Below are 7,792 nucleotides of genomic sequence, written 5' to 3' on the forward strand. Positions count from 1 at the left end.
TTCGGTTATATAGTCTCGGAATGTTCCGAGGGGCGTTGATCAAGCTTACTTACTGGGCCAGCAATGCCCCCTTCTCATGCATCAATAAAGACCGAGATTGGGGCTGGCAAGAATGCTTTGTTCGAGTAAAGACCGAGGATTTGATTCCCCTGGAATACATGTCATTCCCTGAGAAGTGGAATCATCTCGTAAGTGAAATCTCTCTTTAAATGCCAAAATTCTTTTTCTTCAATTTCTCTCTCTCATTTATGCTTGTGATTGTGCAGCTGTCGCTCGGGTTCCGAATGTGGTTCCCCGGCTAAAGAAGTGGATCGAGGGCATCTATACTTAGATGTTGTACTTTAAGCGCATATGACGCAGACTCTCAAAGGGCCGATGGGAGGCCTGTTCTCATGGTAAGGTCTCTCCCCGAAGAGGTAACATCAGGATTTTTTATGTGCATCACTCATTCTCATTTTCTTCTCTTTTCTTTTTGCAGGTTTGCCTAAGCCCACTGAGCTTAGGCCTTTAGAAGGAGACGAGGATGTATCTTTGTCTATTGATACCTCCACTTTGGGGCAACTCGGTGCTGCAGTGGGGGAAAAGAAGAAGAAGAATAGGAAGGCTTTGGGCTCCCCGAGCTCCACAGTGAAGCCAAAAAAATGATTGGCTCGCAAGACAAAAAGAGGCTCCCGTTACTGAGCACCGGAATCGGTTTCACTTCTTTAGCTCAGGGATGAGCCCGAAGAAGATGATATTTTTGTGGACTATGGACCGATCTCCCCCAAAGAGCAGGCAACAACCGAGGGGTAGATGCTGGAGGCCGATCTACCTCAGGCTGGTGAGATCTATGTGGAGACCCGGATTGAGACCCCTCGAGATTCCGGCTATGTTTCACCCGGTATAATAGAGATTTTAGGGTCGCCCTCCTACACCGAATCCATGCTTAAGGAGGCCGAGCGAGAAAGGAAAGGTCTAACGAAGGGGCTCATGGTGCGGGCGATCCCTTTCATTCCTTTTTCAACGGCGTAGACTAGTCCGTTTTGGAAGATTTTCCGGGCTGGGCGACCTGAAAGTTTCAATAAAGGATCCGTCTTCAGAAATTGGTGGGCTGAATTGGATCCCAAAGTTTACCAACCAATTCCCCACCCCGAGTGTAGATCCTAGCCGTAAGAGATCGATAATCATCATTATCCCAAAAGATGCCAGAGTTCTTTTTGCTCCCGTCTGAGTGGTGAGCTATCTCCGATGTGTGGTGACCAAGGAAGACCAGACGAAGATTAATGAGGTGGATGTGTTGTGCCTTTTCAATAAAGCGCAACTGGCGTTGAATCGGGTAAGGCATCATTATGTTTTTTTTTTTTGAACTTTTACTTTTTGATATTTCTCACATTTTTTTCACCCTTTTGCAGGCCTTGGTACTTCATCATGAAAGATTCCTTCGGTACCAAGCTGAGGTCAACCAACTCGAGCTTTCCCGAAAAAGGAATATGTATACAAGCTTCTCAGCGAGCACCACGAAAGGGTCATCAAGGACTTTCCAATCGAGTGGGATAGGGCTTAGAAGGAGGCTTCGACCCTGAGGTGGGAACATGCCGACCTTGTCGAAAAGGTAAAGGTTTTTGGAGTTAGAAATGAGGACATAATCATGGTGACTAATGATCAAACCTTGCAGGTCCAGTAGAAGATTGATCGGATCGACCAACTCCGGGCTGAAATGAATGAGGTCCAAGCCATGGACGATGGGTGGAAGAGCAAAATGGATCGGTTGGCTTCAGAGAAGGAAATTGCCTAGGCAAAACTGACATCGGTAGAGTTTCAACTTTGGGTAGCGAAAGAGAAAGCTGATAAGCAATCCCAGCTGAATGATGAACTCCGAGCGCAATTGAACTCGGCTCTGGCATAGCGGGATGCCCTCGAAAATGAATGTGAAGCTATAAAGTCTCAAATGCGCACAACTTCCGCCGATGCTGAAGATATGGTGACCCAGTATAAGGCCGATGTCGAGGCAGCCGAGGCCCGCCTGAAGACTACTACTGAGTACGTAAGGCGGCTATCCCGAAGGGAAACCCTCAAAGAGATCCATGCCCGAGGCTTTGACCTATCTATCGAGATCGAGGAGGCAAAGATACTTGAGTTCGAGACCAAGAATCTAGCTGAACCCCAAGGTGAAGAGGGCTCCGAGGGCTCTGAAGAATCCCAAGGTCCCGACGGTTCTGGTAAAGAGCCGGGTTTCGGTGAAGATCAAGCATAAATGCCTTATGATTTCTTTTGTTTTTGTTTTTGTATCCTGTACATATATTTTGTTGAGGCCGTTTTTGTTGGGCCATTGTAAAGATATTCTGGAATATATAAAAAAATTCCCTTTTGGAAATTTTCAAGTCTAACATCTTAGCATCTTTTTACAATTGCAAACATATCTAATGCCTTAGCACAGGATCGGACATAGTAATATGTTATTTTTTTAAGGTCCGAACGAAACCTGTCTTTGATGTAATTTTTGCTCTAAACTTGTGAAAACTCGGTGGCCGGAAATCTCCCTAAGATGCTAGCTTAAATGTTTTTAGACTATGTCTTTGACGAAAGCAACCTTTGAACAGGTTTAGAATTTTTTCGAAGGCCTTATGTTTTGATTATGGGCCTCGGATGTCTCCAAACCATTTTTAGAGTGGTCGTAGCCCTTTAGGTTTAGGCGCTGTCTAATACGCTTTGTGTCTTCAGATTTCGATAACCCGAGCTGCCTGTACTTATTTTGGATGACAACCCCCGAGTGGGGTAGCCCTTTAGGCTCGGATAGGGGTTGACCTTAGGCCCAATAGTCCCTGGGTAGGAATAGCCCTTGTGCACAATACTTTTAAGAAGCAAAAGCGCATATTAGCAAGGCAGAAACTTTTTTCATTTCTATGTGTAATGTACACGATTATAAGCGTGTAAAAACTTGTATTATTGCTAAGGTGGCCTATGTGGGCATAGTTCATTTGATCGTTTGGCCCTTACAATAAATCCTAACCAACGAGCATAGGTTGTTCAAGCACAAAGTTTCCTTCCTTGCTAAATTTTTTGACTCGAGGGTTATTGCCCCCAGTATTCGAGGTAGAAGGGCTCGGATACTGTTGATGCGACCATTGACTCCGATTTGAAACCGGTCTTCGATTCTAAGTTAGCACGATCCACTGTTGCCACATTAAAAACCTTGCCAGAAAATCCATTTGTGACAAAAACAGTTCAAGGGAAAAAATGTGCAATGTGTGCTTTCATACCTAATAATCGTACTTTCCTTTGGCCATTGCTTGCAAGCGTTAGTCTACTTTATAAAATTTTAAAAAGGGTAAATGAAAATGTACCTTATCAATAATATCGCCTTAAGTGCACCACGTTCTAGTTGTTTGGTAGTTGTGCGTCATTTCCTACTTCGAGTTTGTATGAACCTTTACCGGTAATACCGATAACTCGATATGGTCTTTCCCAATTTGGTCCCAGCTCCCTTCGTTTGGGTTCAGGGTATGCAGTGTTACTTTTCTTAACACCAAATCTCTGATATTGACGTATCGGAGGCTGGCTCTTCGGTTGTAATATCTTTCTATCCGTTGCTTCTGGGTGGCTAACCGGACTAGGGCGACCTTACGTCTCTCGTCCAATAGATCCAAGTTCGTGTTCATGGTCTCACCATTTTATTTTTTGATCGCATATAGGAACCTGAGGATCGGTTCTTCTACTTGGACCAGTATTTGTGCTTCGACACCGTAAAACATAAAAAATGGAGTATCCCCGGTACTAGATTTAGAGGTCGTACGGTACGCCCACATGACTTCGGATAAAATATCCTTCCACTTTCCTTTGGCGCTGGTCAGTCTCTTTCTTAAGTTTTGGAGTATGGTCTTATTTGTAGACTCCGTTTGTCTGTTCCCACTAGGGTGGTAGGGGGTTGATAGAATCTTTTTGATTTTGTGGTCTTCGAAAAACTTGTTTACCTTGTTGCCGATGAACTGTTTCCTATTATCACACACGATATTGGCCGGTATCCCGAGCCGACATATTATATGTTCCCAAATAAAATCAATGACTTCTTTCTCTCGGACTTTCTCGAACTCCTGAGCTTCAACACATTTAGAAAAATAGTTTGTCATAAACAATACGAATTGAGTCTTACCAGGTGCCCATGGCAGGGGACCGACAATGTCCATTCCCTATTTCATAAAAGGCCAAGGTGACAAGACCGAGTGCAGTAGTTCTCCGGGCTGATGGATCATCGGTGGATGCCTCTAGAAGCCGTCGCATCTTCGTACAAAGTCCCTTGCACCTTTCCCTATGTTGATCCAGTAGTGGCCGACCCTAATTTTCTTCTTAACCAAAGACTCTGCCCCTGAATGGTTACTGCAAGTGCCTTCGTGAATTTCCCTCAAAACATATTCAGCATCTCTCGGTCCCAAACATATGGAGAGTAGTCCACTAAACATTATTCTATACAAAGTATCCTCTAACAAGCTCAACCTGGCTGCCTTCGTGCGTAGAGCTCTCGATTCTTTAGGATCCGAGGGCAACTTCCTAATCTTCAAGTAATCTATATACTTATTTCTCCAGTCCCAAGTAAAACTTGTTGAGTTTATTTAAGCATGGACTTCTTCCACCATTGATTTCATGAGCTGAACGATCGTTACTGAGCTGAATTCATCATCATTAAACCAATGATCCCAAGTTATCCAGAGCATCGGCTTCGCTATTTTGATTCCAGGATATGTGATATAGGGTTCATTCCTTGAATCGATGTAGCGTTACCTGTAATTTTGTCACGACCCAAATCCCAGTCGTGATGGCGCCCAACACACTACTAGGCAAGCCCGACCATTATTCAACACTTAACCCAATTTATCAAAAATAACGGAAAGAAATATCAATTAAGCAAGATTAAAGTACTGAAGAATTTAACAAAATACACAATATAATCTCACTAGGACCCGGTGTCACGAATCTGAGCCTCTAGAATACAGAATATCATCCTAATACATGGTATATCCAAAGTCTGATAATGCGGAAATAAAGAGATAGGATAGGAGGGAGAAGATCAATGGCTGCGAACGCCGTGCAGCTACCTCGATACTCCCAGAAGCTGGATCTGCTGATCAACTGGATCTACTGAGCCTGAGACTGCCCTGGATCTGCACACAAGGTGCAGGGAGTAAAGTGAGTACTCCGACCCAGTGAGTAATAAAAGTAACTACAGTCCGAAGATAAGAAAATCCAGTAAATACACAAAGTAAGCTAAAATCCAAATATACAACAACATATGGAACTGAGCAGCTAAACAACAGTATAAATAGAAATACATTAATCCAATGCAATGCATATGATGGTACATTCCAGTACCCACTGCGGCGTGCAGCCTGAGCCATCCATATTTATTTATCATCGAAGGCGCTCACTGGGGGTGTGTACAGACTCCGGAAGGGCTCCTACAGCCCAAGCGCAATATCTTGGTCAGTCATTGTTACCTGACCGGTCGGCCATTGTTACCTGACCAATTTATATCATACGGTGCCATTGTTACCACTGTTCAAGTATATCATCTAGTGTCATTGTTACAACTATTTCAAGTATATCACACAGTGTCATTGTTACCACTGTTTCAAGTATATCACACAGTGTCATTGTTACCTCTGTTTCAAGTATATCACACAGTGTCATTGTTACCACTGTTTCAAGTCACTTTATAATCAGTCCAAAAAATAATATAATAAGCCCTTTGGGCATTTACAAAACAGAAGTTCCCAGCCCGGAATACATTTAAAAATATCATTTAAGTTTTCAACACTTGGAATTATGGTTGAGTTTGCAAAACAACATTTAAAACCTTGGACTGAAATTAAATGATATGCAAATCATGCTAAGTAGTAATATCATTCCTCGAAGGATTTTACAAATCGGCACAAGGCCCCAAACATGGCATCAAACCCCGTAATATCAATGAAGTATGTGTATCAATCACCAGTATAGTATAAACATCACACGTGATGGACCAAGTCACAATCCCCAATAGTATCCGACCCCGTACTCGCCATGGAGTGCATGTCACGCCTCAATATAGCGTTACGATGTGAAAGTCCGGGGTTTCAAACCCTCATAACATCATTTACATCTATTACTCACCTCAAGAAGGCCAAAAGTCTACTCCGCGATGCCCTTTCCTTTCGAATCGACCTCCTCGCGCGTCGAATCTTGCCAAAATCACAAGGAATATATTACAATAGGATAAGGGAATATAACTCAATCAAAAAGACTCGAAAAATATCGAAAATCACGAAATTTGCAAAACCCGAGCCCCGAGCCCACTTCTCGAAAAATTACGAAAGTCACATCACCGGATTCCTCGCCTCGCCACGAGTCCGTACATATAAAATTTACCAAAATCGGAGTTCAAATGACCCCTCAAATCTTCATTTTAGAATTTCAATATCAAACCCTAATTTCTTATAATTTGCTATGTTTTCATGGATTTCAAGGATGATTCTTCAATAAAATCATGTATTTAACTCATAAAACTTACCTTCAATCGATCTCAGTTGAAACTCCCTTCAATCCCCGTCCAAAAGCTCTCAAAATGACTGAAAATGGTGGAAAAATGACCCAAAATCGGATATAAACTCACTGCCTAGATTTTTCGCAATTACTGTTCACGCGTGGGTTACTATTCACTGCTGCTAAAAAAATGCACCAGCAACCAATTTAAATTGCAGCACGGCCATTTATTTTACTAAAATGGCTCTAACTCCATCACACGAACTCAGAATTAGACGATTCTTGTTCCTATGAGTCACAAATAATAATACGAATACAACCCTTCAATCGAAACTCAATTCGGAGCTCATTTGCCCAGTGCGATATCTATTTCGCTCGTTAAACAATTACTCATGTTTCGCGTCAAAAACCTAATCGCGACTTGATGAAATTAGACCAAAATTTCCAGATTAGTCCTATAATTCATTATCAAAATTCCTAAAGTCTCGGAATCAAATTTGGATCTCTAGAACTAAAAATGAACATTTAGATCATTACATTTATGTTCAAAACGGCAAAACTCTTCCAAAAACTCTTCCAAAATTTGTCCGAGCCTCATGGGATCCCAACAAAGTATACTAACAAGTCCCATAATATGACACAAACTTAGTTGTTCCTTCGAATCACCAAAAACAACGCAAAAATACTAAATTCACCACGGATTCAAGCCTATGAACTTTGAAACTTCAAATTTTCACATCCGATGTCGAAACACGTCAAAACTAGTCCGAATGATCTCAAATTTTGCAGACAAGTTCAAAATGATATAAAGAAGCTACAGCAACTCTCGGAATTCCATTCCGAGCCTCGGATCAAAATCTTACCTATCAACCGGAATTCGCCAAAATACTAACTTTGCCGATTCAAGCTTAATTCTACACCGGTCATCACAAAAATATTCCGGACACACTCCTAAGTCCCAAATCAACCTAACAAAGCTATCCGAACCATAAAATTCACATTTCGAGCGCTCTAACACATAAGTCAATATCCGGTTGACTTTTCCAACTTAAGCTTCCTTAAAAGAGACTAAGTGTCTCAAACCTTACCAAAATCATTCAGGAATGACTTCAAATTTTGCACACAAGTCACATTCGATATTACGGACTTGCCCCAACTTTCGGAATTGCATTCCGACCCCGATATCAAAATTTTCACTTCCGGTCGAATTTTCTCAAAAACCTTCAAATTTTTATATTTAGCCAAACGACTCCAAAATGACCTACGGACCTCCGAATTCACTTCTGAACGTGCTCCCAAA

Source organism: Nicotiana sylvestris, chromosome 3 (genome assembly GCF_000393655.2).
Source record: "Nicotiana sylvestris chromosome 3, ASM39365v2, whole genome shotgun sequence".
NCBI lineage: Eukaryota > Viridiplantae > Streptophyta > Magnoliopsida > Solanales > Solanaceae > Nicotiana > Nicotiana sylvestris.